We start from the raw sequence: 22,183 nt of genomic DNA on the forward strand, positions 1-22,183 counted from the left end.
TGTTACAATTCACTATCAGTTTTTCGTCCGATTCGAAAATCTTTGACTCACAGCAGAACGGCTGCCCGAGGCAGCAATCGACCCATGGAGACAAGTCTGCTGGAGGACGATGTATCGAATCGGGACGCAATTTGAGTGATCCATCGTCATTAGGAGGCCCTGAACGTTACAATTCACTATCAGTTTTTCGTCCCATTCGATAATCTAGACTCACAGCAGAACGGCCATAAGGTGCCCGAGGCATCAATAGACCCATGGAGTCAAGTCGGCTGGAGGACGATGTATTGAATCGGGACGCAATTTGAGTGATCCATCGTCATTAGGTGGCCCTGAAAGTTACAATTCACTATCAGTTTTTCGTCCGATTCGAAAATCTTTGACTCACAGCAGAACGGCCATAAGGTGCCCGAGGAAGCAATTGACCCATGGAGACAAGTCTGCTGGAGGACGATGTATTGAATCGGGACGCAATTTGAGTGATCCATCGTCATTAGGAGGCCCTGAACGTTACAATTCACTATCAGTTTTTCGTCCCATTCGATAATCTAGACTCACAGCAGAACGGCCATAAGGTGCCCGAGGCAGCAATAGACCCATAGAGTCAACTCGGCTGGAGGACGATGTATTGAATCGGGACGCAATTTGCGTGGTCCATCGTCATTAGGTGGCCCTGAATGTTACAATTCACTATCAGTTTTTCGTCCGATTCGAAAATCTTTGACTCACAGCAGAACGGCTGCCCGAGGCAGCAATCGACCCATGGAGACAAGTCTGCTGGAGGACGTTGTATCGAATCGGGACGCAATTTGAGTGATCCATCGTCATTAGGAGGCCCTGAACGTTACAATTCACTATCAGTTTTTCGTCCCATTCGATAATCTAGACTCACAGCAGAACGGCCATAAGGTGCCCGAGGCATCAATAGACCCATGGAGTCAAGTCGGCTGGAGGACGATGTATTGAATCGGGACGCAATTTGAGTGATCCATCGTCATTAGGTGGCCCTGAAAGTTACAATTCACTATCAGTTCTTCGTCCGATTCGAAAATCTTTGACTCACAGCAGAACGGCCATAAGGTGCCCGAGGAAGCAATTGACCCATGGAGACAAGTCTGCTGGAGGACGATGTATTGAATCGGGACGCAATTTGAGTGATCCATCGTCATTAGGAGGCCCTGAACGTTACAATTCACTATCAGTTTTTCGTCCCATTCGATAATCTAGACTCACAGCAGAACGGCCATAAGGTGCCCGGCTCAGCAATAGACCCATGGAGACGAGTCGGCTGGAGGACGATGTATTGAATCGGGACGCAATAGAGTGATCCATCGTCATTAGGTTGCCCTGAAAGTTACAATTCACTATCAGTTTGTCGTCCGATTCGAAAATCTTTGACTCACAGCAGAACGGCCATAAGGTGCCCGAGGCAACTATAGACCCATGGAAACAAGTCTGCTGGAGGACGATATATTGAATCGGGACGCAATTTGAGTGATCCATCGTCATTAGGTGGCCCTGAACGTTACAATTCACTATCAGTTTTCGTCCCATTCGATAATCTGGACTCACAGCAGAACGGCCATAAGGTGCCTGATGCAGCAATAGACCCATGGAGTCAGGTCGGCTGGAGGACGATGTACTGAATCGGGACGCAATTTGTGTGCTCCATCGGCATTAGGTGGCCCTGAATGTTACAATTCACTATCAGTTTTTCGTCCGATTCGAAAATCTTTGACTCACAGCAGAACGGCCATAAGGTGCCCGAGGCAGCAATAGACCCATGGAGACACGTCTGCTGGACGACGATGTATTGAATCGGGACGCAATTTGAGTGTTCCATCGTCATTAGGAGGCCCTGAACGTTACAATTCACTATCAGTTTTTCGTCCGATTCGAAAATCTTTGAGTCACAGCAGGACTGCCGTAAGGTGCCCGAGGCAGCAATAGACCCATGGAGACAAGTCGGCTGGGGACGATGTATTGAATCGGGACGCAATTTGAGTGATCCATCGTCATTAGGTGGCCCTGAACGTTACAATTCACTATCAGTTTTTCGTCCCATTCGATAATCTAGACTTACAGCAGAACGGCCATAAAGTGCCCGAGGCAGCAATAGACCCATGGAGACAAGTCGGCTGGAGGACGATGTATTGAATCGGGAAGCAAATTGAGTGTTCCATCGTCATTAGGAGGCCCTGAACGTTACAATTCACTATCAGTTTTTCGTCCGATTCGAAAATCTTTGAGTCACAGCTGAACGGCCATAAGGTGCCCGAGGCTGCAATAGACCCATGGAGACAGTCTGCTGGAGGACAATGTATTGAATCGGGACGCAATTTGAGTGATCCAACGTCATTAGGTGGCCCTGAACGTTACAATTCACTATCAGTTTTTCGTCCCATTCGAAAATCTTTGACTCACAGCAGAACGGCCATAAGGTGCCAAGGAAGCAATAGACCCATGGAGACATGTCGGCTGGTGGACGATGTATTGAATCGGGACGCAATTTGAGTGATCCATCGTCATTAGGTGGCCCTGAACGTTACAATTCACTATCAGTTTTTCGTCCGATTCGAAAATCTTTGACTCACAGCAGAACGGCCGTAAGGTGCCAAGGCAGCATTAGACCCATGGAGACAAGTCTGCTGGAGGACGATGTATTGAATCGGGACGCAATTTGAGTGATCCATCGTCATTAGGAGGCCCTGAACGTTACAATTCACTATCAGTTTTTCGTCCCATTCGATAATCTAGACTCACAGCAGAACGGCCATAAGGTGCCCGAGGCAGCAATAGACCCATAGAGTCAACTCGGCTGGAGGACGATGTATTGAATCGGGACGCAATTTGCGTGGTCCATCGTCATTAAGTGGCCCTGAATGTTACAATTCACTATCAGTTTTTCGTCCGATTCGAAAATCTTTGACTCACAGCAGAACGGCTGCCCGAGGCAGCAATCGACCCATGGAGACAAGTCTGCTGGAGGACGATGTATCGAATCGGGACGCAATTTGAGTGATCCATCGTCATTAGGAGGCCCTGAACGTTACAATTCACTATCAGTTTTTCGTCCCATTCGATAATCTAGACTCACAGCAGAACGGCCATAAGGTGCCCGAGGCATCAATAGACCCATGGAGTCAAGTCGGCTGGAGGACGATGTATTGAATCGGGACGCAATTTGAGTGATCCATCGTCATTAGGTGGCCCTGAAAGTTACAATTCACTATCAGTTCTTCGTCCGATTCGAAAATCTTTGACTCACAGCAGAACGGCCATAAGGTGCCCGAGGAAGCAATTGACCCATGGAGACAAGTCTGCTGGAGGACGATGTATTGAATCGGGACGCAATTTGAGTGATCCATCGTCATTAGGAGGCCCTGAACGTTACAATTCACTATCAGTTTTTCGTCCCATTCGATAATCTAGACTCACAGCAGAACGGCCATAAGGTGCCCGGCTCAGCAATAGACCCATGGAGACGAGTCGGCTGGAGGACGATGTATTGAATCGGGACGCAATAGAGTGATCCATCGTCATTAGGTTGCCCTGAAAGTTACAATTCACTATCAGTTTGTCGTCCGATTCGAAAATCTTTGACTCACAGCAGAACGGCCATAAGGTGCCCGAGGCAACTATAGACCCATGGAAACAAGTCTGCTGGAGGACGATATATTGAATCGGGACGCAATTTGAGTGATCCATCGTCATTAGGTGGCCCTGAACGTTACAATTCACTATCAGTTTTTCGTCCCATTCGATAATCTGGACTCACAGCAGAACGGCCATAAGGTGCCTGATGCAGCAATAGACCCATGGAGTCAGGTCGGCTGGAGGACGATGTACTGAATCGGGACGCAATTTGTGTGCTCCATCGGCATTAGGTGGCCCTGAATGTTACAATTCACTATCAGTTTTTCGTCCGATTCGAAAATCTTTGACTCACAGCAGAACGGCCATAAGGTGCCCGAGGCAGCAATAGACCCATGGAGACACGTCTGCTGGAAGACGATGTATTGAATCGGGACGCAATTTGAGTGTTCCATCGTCATTAGGAGGCCCTGAACGTTACAATTCACTATCAGTTTTTCGTCCGATTCGAAAATCTTTGAGTCACAGCAGGACTGCCGTAAGGTGCCCGAGGCAGCAATAGACCCATGGAGACAAGTCGGCTGGGGACGATGTATTGAATCGGGACGCAATTTGAGTGATCCATCGTCATTAGGTGGCCCTGAACGTTACAATTCACTATCAGTTTTTCGTCCCATTCGATAATCTAGACTTACAGCAGAACGGCCATAAAGTGCCCGAGGCAGCAATAGACCCATGGAGACAAGTCGGCTGGAGGACGATGTATTGAATCGGGACGCAAATTGAGTGTTCCATCGTCATTAGGAGGCCCTGAACGTTACAATTCACTATCAGTTTTTCGTCCGATTCGAAAATCTTTGAGTCACAGCTGAACGGCCATAAGGTGCCCGAGGCTGCAATAGACCCATGGAGACAGTCTGCTGGAGGACAATGTATTGAATCGGGACGCAATTTGAGTGATCCAACGTCATTAGGTGGCCCTGAACGTTACAATTCACTATCAGTTTTTCGTCCCATTCGAAAATCTTTGACTCACAGCAGAACGGCCATAAGGTGCCAAGGAAGCAATAGACCCATGGAGACATGTCGGCTGGTGGACGATGTATTGAATCGGGACGCAATTTGAGTGATCCATCGTCATTAGGTGGCCCTGAACGTTACAATTCACTATCAGTTTTTCGTCCGATTCGAAAATCTTTGACTCACAGCAGAACGGCCGTAAGGTGCCAAGGCAGCATTAGACCCATGGAGACATGTCGGCTGGAGGACGATGTATTGAATCGGACGCAATTTGAGTGATCCATCGTCATTAGGTGGCCCTGAACGTTACAATTCACTATCAGTTTTTCGTCCGATTCGAAAATCTTTGACTCACAGCAGAACGGCCATAATGTGCCCGAGGCAGCAATAGACCCATGGAGACAAGTCTGCTGGAGGACGATGTATTGAATCGGGACGCAATTTGAGTGTTCCATCGTCATTAGGAGGCCCTGAAAGTTACAATTCACCATCAGTTTTTCGTCCGATTCGAAAATCTTTGACTCACAGCAGAACGGCCATAAGGTGCCCGAGGCAGCAATAGACGCATGGAGACAAGTCTGCTGGAGGACGATGTATTGAATCGGGACGCAATTTGAGTGTTCCATCGTCATTAGTAGGCCCTGAACGTTACAATTCACTATCAGTTTTTCGTCCGATTCGAAAATCTTTGACTCACAGCAGAACGGCCATAAGGTGCCCGAGGCAGCAATAGACCCATGGAGTCAGGTCGGCTGGAGGACGATGTACTGACTCGGGACGCAATTTGTGTGGTCCATCGTCATTAGGTGGCCCTGAATGTTACAATTCACTATCAGTTTTTCGTCCGATTCGAAAATCTTTGACTCACAGCAGAACGGCCATAAGGTGCCCGAGGCAGCAATAGACCTATGGAGACAAGTCTGCTGGAGGACGATGTATTGAATCGGGACGCAATTTGAGTGTTCCATCGTCATTAGGTGGCCCTGAACGTTACAATTCACTATCAGTTTTTCGTCCCATTCGATAATCTAGACTCAAAGCAGAACGGCCATAAGGTGGCCGAGGCAGCAATAGACCCATGGAGACAAGTCGGCTGGAGGACGATGTATTGAATCGGGACGCAATTTGAGTGATCCATCGTCATTAGGTGGCCCTGAACGTTACAATTCACTACCAGTTTTTCGTCCCATTCGATAATCTAGATTCACAGCAGAACGGCCATAAGGTGCCCGAGGCAGCAATAGACCCATGGAGTCAACTCGGCTGGAGGACGATGTATTGAATCGGGACGCAATTTGCGTGGTCCATCGTCATTAGGTGGCCCTGAATGTTACAATTCACTATCAGTTTTTCGTCTGATTCGAAAGTCTTTGACTCACAGCAGAACGGCCATTAGGTGCCCGAGGCAGCAATAGACCAATGGAGACAAGTCCGCTGGAGGACGATGTATTGAATCGGGACGCAATTTGAGTGTTCCATCGTCCTTAGGAGGCCCTGAACGTTCCAATTTACTATCAGTTTTTCGTCCGATTCGAAAATCTTTGACTCACAGCAGAACGGCCATAAGGTGCCCGGCTCAGCAATAGACCCATGGAGACGAGTCGGCTGGAGGACGATGAATTGAATCGGGACGCAATAGAGTGATCCATCGTCATTAGGTTGCCCTGAAAGTTACAGTTCACTATCAGTTTTTCGTCCGATTCGAAAATCTTTGACTCACAGCAGAACGGCCATAAGGTGCCCGAGGCAACTATAGACCCATGGAAACAAGTCTGCTGGAGGACGATATATTGAACCGGGACGCAATTTGAGTGATCCATCGTCATTAGGTGGCCCTGAACGTTACAATTCACTATCAGTTTTTCGTCCCATTCGATAATCTAGACTCACAGCAGAACGGCCATAAGGTGCCTGATGCAGCAATAGACCCATGGAGTCAGGTCGGCTGGAGGACGATGTACTGAATCGGGACGCAATTTGTGTGGTCCATCGTCGTTAGGTGGCCCTGAATGTTACAATTCACTATCAGTTTTTCGTCCGATTCGAAAATCTTTGAGTCACAGCAGGCCTGCCATAAGGTGCCCGAGGCAGCAATAGACCCATGAAGTCACGTCTGCTGTAGGACGATGTATTGAATCAGGACGCAATTTGAGTGATCCATCGTCATTAGGTGGCTCTGAACGTTACAATTCACTATCAGTTTTTCGTCCCATTCGATAGTCTAGACTCACAGCAGAACGGCCGTAAGGAGCCCGAGCCAGCAATAGACCCATGGAGACAAGTCTGCTGGAGGACGATGTATTGAATCGGGACGCAATTTGAGTGATCCATCGTCATTAGGTGGCCCTGAACGTTACAATTCACTATCAGTTTTTCGTCCCATTCGATAATCTAGATTCACAGCAGAACGGCCATAAGGTGCCCGAGGCAGCAATAGACCCATGGAGTCAACTCGGCTGGAGGACGATGTATTGAATCGGGACGCAATTTGCGTGGTCCATCGTCATTAGGTGGCCCTGATTGTTACAAATCACTATCAGTTTTTCGTCCGATTCGAAACTCTTTGACTCACAGCAGAACGGCCATTAGGTGCCCGAGGCAGCAATCGACCCATGGAGACAAGTGTGCTGGAGGACGATGTATTGAATCGGGACGCAATTTGAGTGATCCATCGTCATTAGGAGGCCCTGAACGTTACAATTCACTATCAGTTTTTCGTCCCATTCGATAATCTAGACTCACAGCAGAACGGCCATAAGGTGCCCGAGGTTGCAATAGACCCATGGAGTCAAGTCGGCTGGAGGACGATGTATTGAATCGGGACGCAATTTGAGTGATCCATCGTCATTAGGAGGCCCTGAACGTTACAAAACGTTACAATTCACTATCAGTTTTTTGTCCCATTCGATAATCTAGACTCACAGCAGAACGGCCATAAGGTGCCCGAGGCAGCAATAGACCCATGGAGTCAAGTCGGCTGGAGGACGATGTATTGAATCGGGACGCAATTTGAGTGATCCATCGTCATTAGGTGGCCCTGAACGTTACAATTCACTATCAGTTTTTCGTCCGATTCGAAAATCTTTGACTCACAGCAGAACGGCCATAAGGTGCCCGAGGCAGCAATAGACTCATTGAGACAAGTCTGCTGGAGGACGATGTATTGAATCGGGATGCAATTTGAGTGTTCCATCGTCATTAGGAGGCCCTGAACGTTACAATTCACTATCAGTTTCGCGTCCGATTCGAAAATCTTTGAGTCACAGCAGGCCTGCCATAAGATGCCCGAGGCAGCAATAGACCCATGAAGTCAAGTCTGCAGGAGGACGATGTATTGAATCAGGACGCAATTTGAGTGATCCATAGTCATTAGGTGGCCCTGAACGTTACAATTCACTATCAGTTTTTCGTCCCATTCGATAATCTAGACTCACAGCAGAACGGCCATAAGGTGCCCGAGGCAGCAATAGACCCATGGAGACAAGTCGGCTGGGACGATGTATTAAATCGGGACGCAATTTGAGTGATCCATCGTCATTAGGAGGCCCTGAACGTTACAATTCACTATCAGTTTTTCGTCCGATTCGATAATCTAGACTCACAGCAGATGGGCCATAAGGTGCCCGAGGCAGCAATAGACCCATGGAGTCAACTCGGCTGGAGGACGATGTATTGAATCGGGACGCAATTTGCGTGGTCCATCGTCATTAGGTGGCCTTGAATGTTACAATTCACTATCAGTTTTTCGTCCGATTCGAAAATCTTTGACTCACAGCAGAACGGCCATTAGGTGCCCGAGGCAGCAATCGACCCATGGAGACAAGTCTGCTGGAGGACGATGTATTGAATCGGGACGCAATTTGAGTGATCGATCGTCATTAGGAGGCCCTGAACGTTACAATTCACTATCAGTTTTTCGTCCCATTCGATAATCTAGACTCACGGCAGAACGGCCATAAGGTGCCCGAGGCAGCAATAGACCCATGGAGTCAAGTCGGCTGGAGGACGATGTATTGAATCGGGACGCAATTTGAGTGATCCATCGTCATTAGGAGGCCCTGAACGTTACAATTCACTATCAGTTTTTCGTCCCATTCGACAATCTAGACTCACAGCAGAACGGCCATAAGGTGCCCGAGGCAGCAATAGACCCATGGAGTCAAGTCGGCTGGAGGACGATGTATTGAATCGGGACGCAATTTGAGAGATCCATCGTCATTAGGTGGCCCTGAACGTTGCAATTCACTATCAGTTTTTCGTCCCATTCGATAATCTAGATTCACAGCAGAACGGCCATAAGGTGCCCGAGGCAGCAATAGACCCATGGAGTCAACTCGGCTGGAGGACGATGTATTGAATGGGGACGCAATTTGCGTGGTCCATTGTCATTAGGTGGCCCTGAATGTTACAACTCACTATCAGTTTTTCGTCCGATTCGAAAATCTTTGACTCACAGCAGAACGGCCATTAGGTGCCCGAGGCAGCAATAGACCCATGGAGAAAAGTCTGCTGGAGGACGATGTATTGAATCGGGACGTAATTTGAGTGATCCATCGTCATTAGGTGGCCCTGAACGTTACAATTCACTATCAGTTTTTCGTCCCATTCGATAATCTAGACTCACAGCAGAACGGCCATAAGGTGCCCGAGGCTGCAATAGACACATGGAGACAAGTCTGCTAGAGGACGATGTATTGAATCGGGACGCAATTTGAGTGATCCATCGTCATTAGGAGGCCCTGAACGTTACAAAACGTTACAATTCACTATCAGTTTTTTGTCCCATTCGATAATCTAGACTCACAGCAGAACGGCCATTAGGTGCCCGAGGCAGCAATAGACCCATGAAGACAAGTCTGCTGGAGGACGATGTATTGAATCGGGACGCAATTTTAGTGTTCCATCATCATTAGGAGGCCCTGAACGTTACAATTCACTATCAGTTTTTCGTCCGATTCGAAAATCTTTGACTCACAGCAGAACGGCCATAAGGTGCCCGAGGCAGCAATAGACCCATGGAGACAAGTCGGCAGGAGGACGATGTATTGAATCGGGACGCAATTTGAGTGATCCATCGTCATTAGGTGGCACTGAAAGTTACAATTCACTATCAGTTTTTCGTCCGATTCGAAAATCTTTGACTCACAGCAGAACGGCCATAAGGTGCCCGAGGCAGCAATAGACCCATGGAGACAAGTCGGCTGGAGGACGATGTAATGAATCGGGACGCAATTTGAGTGTTCCATCGTCATTAAGGGGCCCTGAACGTTACAATTCACTATCAGTTTTTCGTCCGATTCGAAAATCTTTGAGTCACAGCTGAACGGCCATAAGGTGCCCGAGGCTGCAATAGACCCATGGAGACAGTCTGCTGGAGGACAATGTATTGAATCGGGACGCTATTTGAGTGATCCATCGTCATTAGGTGGCCCTGAACGTTACAATTCACTATCAGTTTTTCGTCCCATTCGATAATCTAGACTCACAGCAGAACGGCCATAAGGTGCCCGAGGCAGCAATAGACCCATGGAGACAAGTCGGCTGGGGACGATGTATTGAATCGGGACGCAATTTGAGTGATCCATCGTCATTAGGTGGCCCTGAACGTTACAATTCACTATCAGTTTTTCGTCCCATTCGATAATCTAGATTAACAGCAGAACGGCCATAAGGTGCCCGAGGCAGCAATAGACCAATGGAGTCAACTCGGCTGGAGGACGATGTATTGAATCGGGACGCAATTTGCGTGGTCCATCGTCATTAGGTGGCAATGAATGTTACAATTCACTATCAGTTTTTCGTCCGATTCGAAAATCTTTAACTCACAGCAGAACGGCCATTAGGTGCCCGAGGCAGCATTCGACCCATGGAGACAAGTCTGCTGGAGGACGATGTATTGAATCGGGACGCAATTTGAGTGATCCATCGTCATTAGGAGGCCCTGAACGTTACAATTCAATATCAGTTTTTCGTCCCATTCGATAATCTAGACTCACAGCAGAACGGCCATTAGGTGCCCGAGGCAGCATTCGACCCATGGAGGCAAGTCTGCTGGAGGACGATGTATTGAATCGGGACGCAATTTGAGTGATCCATCGTCATTAGGAGGCCCTGAACGTTACAATTCACTATCAGTTTTTCGTCCCATTCGATAATCTAGACTCACAGCAGAACGGCCATAAGGTGCCCGAGGCAGCAATAGAACCATGGAGACAAGTCGGCTGGAGGACGATGTATTGAATCGGGACGCAATTTGAGTGTTCCATCGTCATTAGGAGGCCCTGAACGTTTCAATTCACTATCAGTTTTTTGTCCGATTCGAAAATCTTTGACTCACAGCAGAACGGCCATAAGGTGCCCGAGGCAGCAATAGACCCATGAAGTCAAGTCTGCTGGAGGACGATGTATTGAATCAGGACGCAATTTGAGTGATCCATCGTCATTAGGTGGCCCTGAACGTTACAATTCACTATCAGTTTTTCGTCCCATTCGATAATCTAGACTCACAGCAGAACGGCCATAAGGTGCCCGAGGCAGCAATAGACCCATGGAGACAAGTCGGCTGGGGACGATGTATTGAATCGGGACGCAATTTGAGTGATCCATCGTCATTAGGTGGCCCTGAACGTTACAATTCACTATCAGTTTTTCGTCCCATTCGATAATCTAGATTAACAGCAGAACGGCCATAAGGTGCTCGAGGCAGCATTAGACCAATGGAGTCAACTCGGCTGGAGGACGATGTATTGAATCGGGACGCAATTTGCGTGGTCCATCGTCATTAGGTGGCAATGAATGTTACAATTCACTATCAGTTTTTCGTCCGATTCGAAAATCTTTAACTCACAGCAGAACGGCCATTAGGTGCCCGAGGCAGCATTCGACCCATGGAGACAAGTCTGCTGGAGGACGATGTATTGAATCGGGACGCAATTTGAGTGATCCATCGTCATTAGGAGGCCCTGAACGTTACAATTCAATATCAGTTTTTCGTCCCATTCGATAATCTAGACTCACAGCAGAACGGCCATTAGGTGCCCGAGGCAGCATTCGACCCATGGAGACAAGTCTGCTGGAGGACGATGTATTGAATCGGGACGCAATTTGAGTGATCCATCGTCATTAGGAGGCCCTGAACGTTACAATTCACTATCAGTTTTTCGTCCCATTCGATAATCTAGACTCACAGCAGAACGGCCATAAGGTGCCCGAGGCAGCAATAGAACCATGGAGACAAGTCGGCTGGAGGACGATGTATTGAATCGGGACGCTATTTGAGTGATCCATCGTCATTAGGTGGCCCTGAACGTTACAATTCACTATCAGTTTTTCGTCCCATTCGATAATCTAGACTCACAGCAGAACGGCCATAAGGTGCCTGAGGCAGCAATAGACCCATGGAGTCAGGTCGGCTGGAGGATGATGTACTGAATCGGGACGCAATTTGTTTTGGTCCATCGTCATTTGGTGGCCCTGAATGATACAATTCACTATCAGTTTTTCGTCCGATTCGAAAATCTTTGACTCACATCAGAACGGCCATAAGGTGCCCGAGGCAGCAATACACCCATGGAGACAAGTCTGCTGGAGGACGATGTATTGAATCGGAACGCAATTTGAGTGTTCCATCGTCATTAGGAGGCCCTGAACGTTTCAATTCACTATCAGTTTTTCGTCCGATTCGAAAATCTTTGACTCACAGCAGAACGGCCATAAGGTGCCCGAGGCAGCAATAGACCCATGAAGTCAAGTCTGCTGGAGGACGATGTATTGAATCAGGACGCAATTTGAGTGATCGATCGTCATTAGGTGGCCCTGAACGTTACAATTCACTATCAGGTTTTCGTCCCATTCGATAATCTAGACTCACAGCAGAACGGCCATAAGGTGCCCGAGGCAGCAATAGACCCATGGAGACAAGTCGGCTGGGGACGATGTATTAAATCGGGACGCAATTTGAGTGATCCATCGTCATTAGGTGGCCCTGAACGTTACAATTCACTATCAGTTTTTCGTCCCATTCGATAATCTAGATTAACAGCAGAACGGCCATAAGATGCCCGAGGCAGCAATAGACCAATGGAGTCAACTCGGCTGGAGGACGATGTATTGAATCGGGACGCAATTTGCGTGGTCCATCGTCATTAGGTGGCCCTGAATGTTACAATTCACTATCAGTTTTTCGTCCGATTCGAAAATCTTTAACTCACAGCAGAACGGCCATTAGGTGCCCGAGGCAGCATTCGACCCATGGAGACAAGTCTGCTGGAGGACGATGTATTGAATCGGGACGCAATTTGAGTGATCCATCGTCATTAGGAGGCCCTGAACGTTACAATTCACTATCAGTTTTTCGTCCCATTCGACAATCTAGACTCACAGCAGAACGGCCATAAGGTGCCCGAGGCAGCAATAGACCCATGGAGTCAAGTCGGCTGGAGGACGATGTGTTGAATCGGGACGCAATTTGAGAGATCCATCGTCATTAGGAGGCCCTGAACGTTACAATTCACTATCAGTTTTTTGTCCCATTCGATAATCTAGACTCACAGCAGAACGGCCATAAGGTGCCCGAGGCAGCAATAGACCCATGGAGTCAAGTCGGCTGGAGGACGATGTATTGAATCGGGACGCAATTTGAGTGCTCCATCGTCATTAGGTGGCCCTGAACGGTACAATTCACTATCAGTTTTTCATCCCATTCTATAATCTAGTCTCACAGCAGAACGGCCATAAGGTGCCCGAGGCAGCAATAGTCCCATGGAGTCAAGTCGGCTAGTGGACGATGTACAGAATCGGGACGCAATTTGAGTGATCCATTGTCATTAGGTGGCCCTGATCGTTACAATTCACTATCAGTTTTTCGTCCCATTCGATAATCTAGATGCACAGCAGAACGGCCATAAGGTGCCCGAGGCAGCAATAGACCCATGGAGTCAACTCGGCTGGAGGACGATGTATTGAATCGGGACTCATTTTGCGTGGTCCATCGTCATTAGGTGGCCCTGAATGTTACAATTCACTATCAGTTTTTCGTCCGATTCGAAAATCTTTGACTCACAGCAGAACGGCCATTAGGTGCCCGAGGCAGCAATCAACCCATGAAGACAAGTCTGCTGGAGGACGATGTATTGAATCGGGACGCAATTTGAGTGATCCATCGTCATTAGGAGGCCCTGAACGTTACAATTCACTATCAGTTTTTTGTCCCATTCGATAATCTAGACTCACAGCAGAACGGCCATAAGGTGCCCGAGGCAGCAATAGACCCATGGAGTCAAGTCGGCTGGAGGACGATGTATTGAATCGGGACGCAATTTGAGTGATCCATCGTCATTAGGTGGCCCTGAACGTTACAATACAGTATCAATACAATACAATACAATACAATACAATACAATATCAGTTTTTCGTCCGTTTCGAAAATCTTTGACTCACAGCAGAACGGCCATAAGGTGCCCGAGGCAGCAATAGACGCATGGAGACAAGTCTGCTGGAGGACGATGTATTGAATCGGGACGCAATTTGAGTGTTCCATCGTCATTAGGAGGCCCTGAACGTTACAATTCACTATCAGTTTTTCGTCCGATTCGAAAATCTTTTGAGTCACAGCAGGCCTGCCATAAGGTGCCCGAGGCAGCAATAGACCCATGGAGACAAGTCTGCTGGAGGACGATGTATTGAATCGGGACGCAATTTGAGTGATCCATCGTCATTAGGTGGCCCTGAACGTTACAATTCACTATTAGTTTTTCATCCCTTTCTATAATCTAGACTCACAGCAGAACGGCCATAAGGTGCCCGAGGCAGCAATAGTCCCATGGAGTCAAGTCGGCTGGGGACGATGTATAGAATCGGGACGCAATTTGAGTGATCCATAGTCATTAGGTGGCCCTGAACGTTACAATTCACTATCAGTTTTTCGTCCCATTCGATAATCTAGATTCACAGCAGAACGGCCATAAGGTGCCCGAGGCAGCAATAGACCCATGGAGTCAACTCGGCTGGAGGACGATGTATTGAATCGGGACGCAATTTGAGTGATCCATCGTCATTAGGAGGCCCTGAATGTTACAATAATTCGATAATCTAGACTCACAGCAGAACGGCCATAGACCCATGCAGTCAAATCGGCTGGAGGACGATGTATTGAATCGGGACGCAATTTGCGTGGTCCATCGTCATTAGGTGGCCCTGAATGTTACAATTCACTATCAGTTTTTCGTCCGATTCGAAAATCTTTGACTCACAGCAGAACGGCCATTAGGTGCCCGAGGCAGCAATAGACCCATGAAGACAAGTCTGCTGGAGGACGATGAATTGAATCGGGACGCAATTTTAGTGTTCCATCATCATTAGGAGGCCCTGAACGTTACAATTCACTATCAGTTTTTCGTCCGATTCGAAAATCTTTGACTCACAGCAGAACGGCCATAAGGTGCCCGAGGCAGCAATAGACCCATGGAGACTAGTCGGCAGGAGGACGATGTATTGAATCGGGACGCAATTTGAGTGATCCATCGTCATTAGGTGGCCCTGAAAGTTACAATTCACTATCAGTTTTTCGTCCGATTCGAAAATCTTTGACTCACAGCAGAACGGCCAAAAGGTGCCCGAGGCAGCAATAGACCCATGGAGACAAGTCGGCTGAAGGACGATGTAATGAATCGGGACGCAATTTGAGTGTTCCATCGTCATGAAGAGGCCCTGAACGTTACAATTCACTATCAGTTTTTCATCCGATTCGAAAATCTTTGAGTCACAGCTGAACGGCCATAAGGTGCCCGAGGCTGCAATAGACCCATGGAGACAGTCTGCTGGAGGACAATGTATTGAATCGGGACGCTATTTGAGTGATCCATCGTCATTAGGTGGCCCTGAACGTTACAATTCACTATCAGTTTTTCGTCCCATTCGATAATCTAGACTCACAGCAGGACGGCCATAAGGTGCCTGAGGCAGCAATACACCCATGGAGTCAGTTCGGCTGGAGGATGATGTACTGAATCGTGACGCAATTTGTTTTGGTCCATCGTCATTAGGTGGCCCTGAATGCTACAATTCACTATCTGTTTTTCGTCCGATTCGAAAATCTTTGACTCACAGCAGAACGGCCATAAGGTGCCTGAGGCAGCAATAGACCCATGGAGACAAGTCTGCTGGAGGACGATGTATTGAATCAGGACGCAATTTGAGTGATCCATCGTCATTAGGTGGCCCTGAACGTTACAATTCACTATCAGTTTTTCGTCCCATTCGATAATCTAGACTCACAGCAGAACGGCCATAAGGTGCCCGAGGCAGCAATAGACCCATGGAGACAAGTCGGCTGGGGACGATGTATTGAATCGGGACGCAATTTGAGTGATCCATCGACATTAGGTGGCCCTGAACGTTACAATTCACTATCAGTTTTTCGTCCCATTCGATAATCTAGATTAACAGCAGAACGGCCATAAGGTGCCCGAGGCAGCAATAGACCAATGGAGTCAACTCGGCTGGAGGACGATGTATTGAATCGGGACTCAATTTGCGTGGTCCATCGTCATTAGGTGGCAATGAATGTTACAATTCACTATCAGTTTTTCGTCCGATTCGAAAATCTTTAACTCACAGCAGAACGGCCATTAGATGCCCGAGGCAGCAATAGACCCATGAAGTCAAGTCTGCTGGAGGACGATGTATTGAATCAGGACGCAATTTGAGTGATCCATCGTCATTAGGTGGCCCTGAACGTTACAATTCACTATCAGTTTTTCGTCCCATTCGATAATCTAGACTCACAGCAGAACGGCCATAAGGTGCCCGAGGCAGCAATAGACCCATGGAGACAAGTCGGCTGGGGACGATGTATTGAATCGGGACGCAATTTGAGTGATCCATCGTCATTAGGTGGCCCTGAACGTTACAATTCACTATCAGTTTTTCGTCCCATTCGATAATCTAGATTAACAGCAGAACGGCCATAAGGTGCCCGAGGCAGCAATAGACCAATGGAGTCAACTCGGCTGGAGGACGATGTATTGAATCGGGACGCAATTTGAGTGATCCATCGTCATTAGGAGGCCCTGAACGTTACAATTCAATATCAGTTTTTCGTCCCATTCGATAATCTAGACTCACAGCAGAACGGCCATTAGGTGCCCGAGGCAGCATTCGACCCATGGAGACAAGTCTGCTGGAGGACGATGTATTGAATCGGGACGCAATTTGAGTGATCCATCGTCATTAGGAGGCCCTGAACGTTACAATTCACTATCAGTTTTTCGTCCCATTCGATAATCTAGACTCACAGCAGAACGGCCATAAGGTGCCCGAGGCAGCAATAGACCCATGGAGTCAAGTCGGCTGGAGGACGATGTATTGAATCGGGACGCAATTTGAGTGATCCATCGTCATTAGGAGGCCCTGAACGTTACAATTCACTATCAGTTTTTCGTCCCATTCGACAATCTAGACTCACAGCAGAACGGCCATAAGGTGCCCGAGGCAGCAATAGACCCATGGAGTCAAGTCGGCTGGAGGACGATGTATTGAATCGGGACGCAATTTGAGAGATCCATCGTCATTAGGTGGCCCTGAACGTTACAATTCACTATCAGTTTTTCGTCCCATTCGATAATCTAGACTCACAGCAGAACGGCCATTAGGTGCCCGAGGCAGCATTCGACCCATGGAGACAAGTCTGCTGGAGGACGATGTATTGAATCGGGACGCAATTTGAGTGATCCATCGTCATTAGGAGGCCCTGAACGTTACAATTCACTATCAGTTTTTCGTCCCATTCGATAATCTAGACTCACAGCAGAACGGCCATAAGGTGCCCGAGGCAGCAATAGACCCATGGAGTCAAGTCGGCTGGAGGACGATGTATTGAATCGGGACGCAATTTGAGTGATCCATCGTCATTAGGAGGCCCTGAACGTTACAATTCACTATCAGTTTTTCGTCCCATTCGACAATCTAGACTCACAGCAGAACGGCCATAAGGTGCCCGAGGCAGCAATAGACCCATGGAGTCAAGTCGGCTGGAGGACGATGTATTGAATCGGGACGCAATTTGAGAGATCCATCGTCATTAGGTGGCCCTGAACGTTTATAATTCACTATCAGTTTTTCGTCCCATTCGATAATCTAGACTCACAGCAGAACGGCCATAAGGTGCCCGAGGCAGCAATAGACCCATGGAGACAAGTCTGCTGGAGGACGATGTATTGAATCGGGACGCAATTTGAGTGATCCATCGTCATTAGGAGGCCTTGAACGTTACAATTCACTATCAGTTTTTTGTCCCATTCGATAATCTAGACTTACAGCAGAACGGCCATAAGGTGCCCGAGGCAGTAATAAACCCATGGAGTCAAGTCGGCTGAAGGACGATGTATTGAATCGGGACGCAATTTGAGTGATCCATCGTCATTAGGTGGCCCTGAACGTTACAATTCACTATCAGTTTTTCGTCCGATTCGAAAATCTTTGAAACACAGCAGAACGGCCATAACGTGCCCGAGGCAGCAATAGACGCATGGAGACAAGTCTGCTGGAGGACGATGTATTGAATCGGGACGCAATTTGAGTGTTCCATCGTCATTAGGAGGCCCTGAACGTTACAATTCACTATCAGTTTTTCGTCCGATTCGAAAATCTTTAAGTCACAGCGGGCCTGCCATCAGGTGCCCGAGGCAGCATTCACCCATGGAGACAAGTCTGCTGGAGGACGATGTATTGAATCGGGACGCAATTTGAGTGGTCCATCGTCATTAGGAGGCCCTGAACGTTACAATTCACTATCAGTTTTTCGTCCGATTCGAAAATCTTTGACTCACAGCAGAACGGCCATAAGGTGCCCGAGGCAGCGATAGACCCATGGAGACAAGTCGGCTGGTGGACGATGTATTGAATCGGGACGCAATTTGAGTGATCCATCGTCATTAGGTGGCCCTGAACGTTACAATTCGCTATCAGTTTTTCGTCCCATTGGATAATCTAGACTCACAGCAGAACGGCCATAGGGTGCCCGAGGCAGCAATAGACCCATGGAGACAAGTCTGCTGGAGGACGATGTATTGAATCGGGACGCAATTTGAGTGATCCATCGTCATTAGGAGGCCCTGAACATTACAATTCACTATCAGTTTTTTGTCCCATTCGATAATCTAGACTCACAGCAGAACGGCCATAAGGTGCCCGAGGCAGCAATAGACCCATGGAGTCAAGTCGGCTGGAGGACGATGTATTGAATCGGGACGCAATTTGAGTGATCCATCGTCATTACGTGGCACTGAACGTTACAATTCACTATCAGTTTTTCGTCCGATTCGAAAATCTTTGACTCACAGCAGAACGGCCATAAGGTGCCCGAGGCAGCAATAGACGCATGGAGACAAGTCTGCTGGAGGACGATGTATTGAATCGGGACAGAATTTGAGTGTTCCATCGTCATTAGGAGGCCCTGAACGTTACAATTCACTATCAGTTTTTCGTCCGATTCGAAAGTCTTTGAGTCACAGCAGGCCTGCCATTATGTGCCCGAGGCACCAATAGACCCATGGAGACAAGTCTGCTGGAGGACGATGTATTGAATCGGGACGCAATTTGAGTGATCCATCGTCATTACGTGGCCCTGAACGTTACAATTAACTATCAGTTTTTCGTCCGATTCGAAAATCTTTTACTCACAGCAGAACGGCCATAAGGTGCCCGAGGCAGCAATAGACCCATGAAGTCAAGTCTGCTGGAGGACGATGTATTGAATCAGGACGCAATTTGAGTGATCCATCGTCATTAGGTGGCCCTGAACGTTACAATTCACTATCAGTTTTTCGTCCCATTCGACATCTAGACTCACAGCAGAACGGCCATAAGGTGCCCGAGGCAGCAATAGACCCATGGAGACAAGTCGGCTGGGGACGATGTATTGAATCGGGACGCAATTTGAGTGATCCATCGTCATTAGGTGGCCCTGAACGTTACAATTCACTATCAGTTTTTCGTCCTATTCGATAATCTAGATTCACAGCAGAAAGGCCATAAGGTGCCAGAGGCAGCAATAGACCCATGGAGTCAACTCGGCTGGAGGACGATGTATTGAATCGGGACGCAATTTGAGTGATCCATCGTCATTAGGAGGCCCTGAATGTTACAATTCACTATCAGTTTTTCGTCCCATTCGATAATCTAGACTCATAGCAGAACGGCCATAAGGTGCCCGAGGCAGCAATAGACCCATGGAGACAAGTCTGCTGGAGGACGATGTATTGAATCGGGACGCAATTTGAGTGATCCATCGTCATTAGGAGGCCCTGAACGTTACAATTCACTATCAGTTTTTTGTCCCATTCGATAATCTAGACTCACATCAGAACGGCCATAAGGTGCCCGAGGCAGCAATAGACCCATGCAGACAAGACGGCTGGAGGACGATGTATTGAATCGGGACGCAATTTGAGTGATCCATCGTCATTAGGAGGCCCTGAACGTTACAATTCACTATCAGTTTTTCGTCCCATTCGACAATCTAGACTCACAGCAGAACGGCCATAAGGTGCCCGAGGCAGCAATAGACCCATGGAGTCAAGTCGGCTGGAGGACGATGTATTGAATCGGGACGCAATTTGAGAGATCCATCGTCATTAGGTGGCCCTGAACGTTACAATTCACTATCAGTTTTTCGTCCCATTCGATAATCTAGACTCACAGCAGAACGGCCATTAGGTGCCCGAGGCAGCATTCGACCCATGGAGACAAGTCTGCTGGAGGACGATGTATTGAATCGGGACGCAATTTGAGTGATCCATCGTCATTAGGAGGCCCTGAACGTTACAATTCACTATCAGTTTTTCGTCCCATTCGATAATCTAGACTCACAGCAGAACGGCCATAAGGTGCCCGAGGCAGCAATAGACCCATGGAGTCAAGTCGGCTGGAGGACGATGTATTGAATCGGGACGCAATTTGAGTGATCCATCGTCATTAGGAGGCCCTGAACGTTACAATTCACTATCAGTTTTTCGTCCCATTCGACAATCTAGACTCACAGCAGAACGGCCATAAGGTGCCCGAGGCAGCAATAGACCCATGGAGTCAAGTCGGCTGGAGGACGATGTATTGAATCGGGACGCAATTTGAGAGATCCATCGTCATTAGGTGGCCCTGAACGTTTATAATTCACTATCAGTTTTTCGTCCCATTCGATAATCTAGACTCACAGCAGAACGGCCATAAGGTGCCCGAGGCAGCAATAGACCCATGGAGACAAGTCTGCTGGAGGACGATGTATTGAATCGGGACGCAATTTGAGTGATCCATCGTCATTAGGAGGCCTTGAACGTTACAATTCACTATCAGTTTTTTGTCCCATTCGATAATCTAGACTTACAGCAGAACGGCCATAAGGTGCCCGAGGCAGTAATAAACCCATGGAGTCAAGTCGGCTGAAGGACGATGTATTGAATCGGGACGCAATTTGAGTGATCCATCGTCATTAGGTGGCCCTGAACGTTACAATTCACTATCAGTTTTTCGTCCGATTCGAAAATCTTTGAAACACAGCAGAACGGCCATAACGTGCCCGAGGCAGCAATAGACGCATGGAGACAAGTCTGCTGGAGGACGATGTATTGAATCGGGACGCAATTTGAGTGTTCCATCGTCATTAGGAGGCCCTGAACGTTACAATTCACTATCAGTTTTTCGTCCGATTCGAAAATCTTTAAGTCACAGCGGGCCTGCCATCAGGTGCCCGAGGCAGCATTCACCCATGGAGACAAGTCTGCTGGAGGACGATGTATTGAATCGGGACGCAATTTGAGTGGTCCATCGTCATTAGGAGGCCCTGAACGTTACAATTCACTATCAGTTTTTCGTCCGATTCGAAAATCTTTGACTCACAGCAGAACGGCCATAAGGTGCCCGAGGCAGCGATAGACCCATGGAGACAAGTCGGCTGGTGGACGATGTATTGAATCGGGACGCAATTTGAGTGATCCATCGTCATTAGGTGGCCCTGAACGTTACAATTCGCTATCAGTTTTTCGTCCCATTGGATAATCTAGACTCACAGCAGAACGGCCATAGGGTGCCCGAGGCAGCAATAGACCCATGGAGACAAGTCTGCTGGAGGACGATGTATTGAATCGGGACGCAATTTGAGTGATCCATCGTCATTAGGAGGCCCTGAACATTACAATTCACTATCAGTTTTTTGTCCCATTCGATAATCTAGACTCACAGCAGAACGGCCATAAGGTGCCCGAGGCAGCAATAGACCCATGGAGTCAAGTCGGCTGGAGGACGATGTATTGAATCGGGACGCAATTTGAGTGATCCATCGTCATTACGTGGCACTGAACGTTACAATTCACTATCAGTTTTTCGTCCGATTCGAAAATCTTTGACTCACAGCAGAACGGCCATAAGGTGCCCGAGGCAGCAATAGACGCATGGAGACAAGTCTGCTGGAGGACGATGTATTGAATCGGGACAGAATTTGAGTGTTCCATCGTCATTAGGAGGCCCTGAACGTTACAATTCACTATCAGTTTTTCGTCCGATTCGAAAGTCTTTGAGTCAC

The sequence above is a fragment of the Schistocerca cancellata genome, chromosome 5 (assembly GCF_023864275.1).
Source record: "Schistocerca cancellata isolate TAMUIC-IGC-003103 chromosome 5, iqSchCanc2.1, whole genome shotgun sequence".
NCBI lineage: Eukaryota > Metazoa > Arthropoda > Insecta > Orthoptera > Acrididae > Schistocerca > Schistocerca cancellata.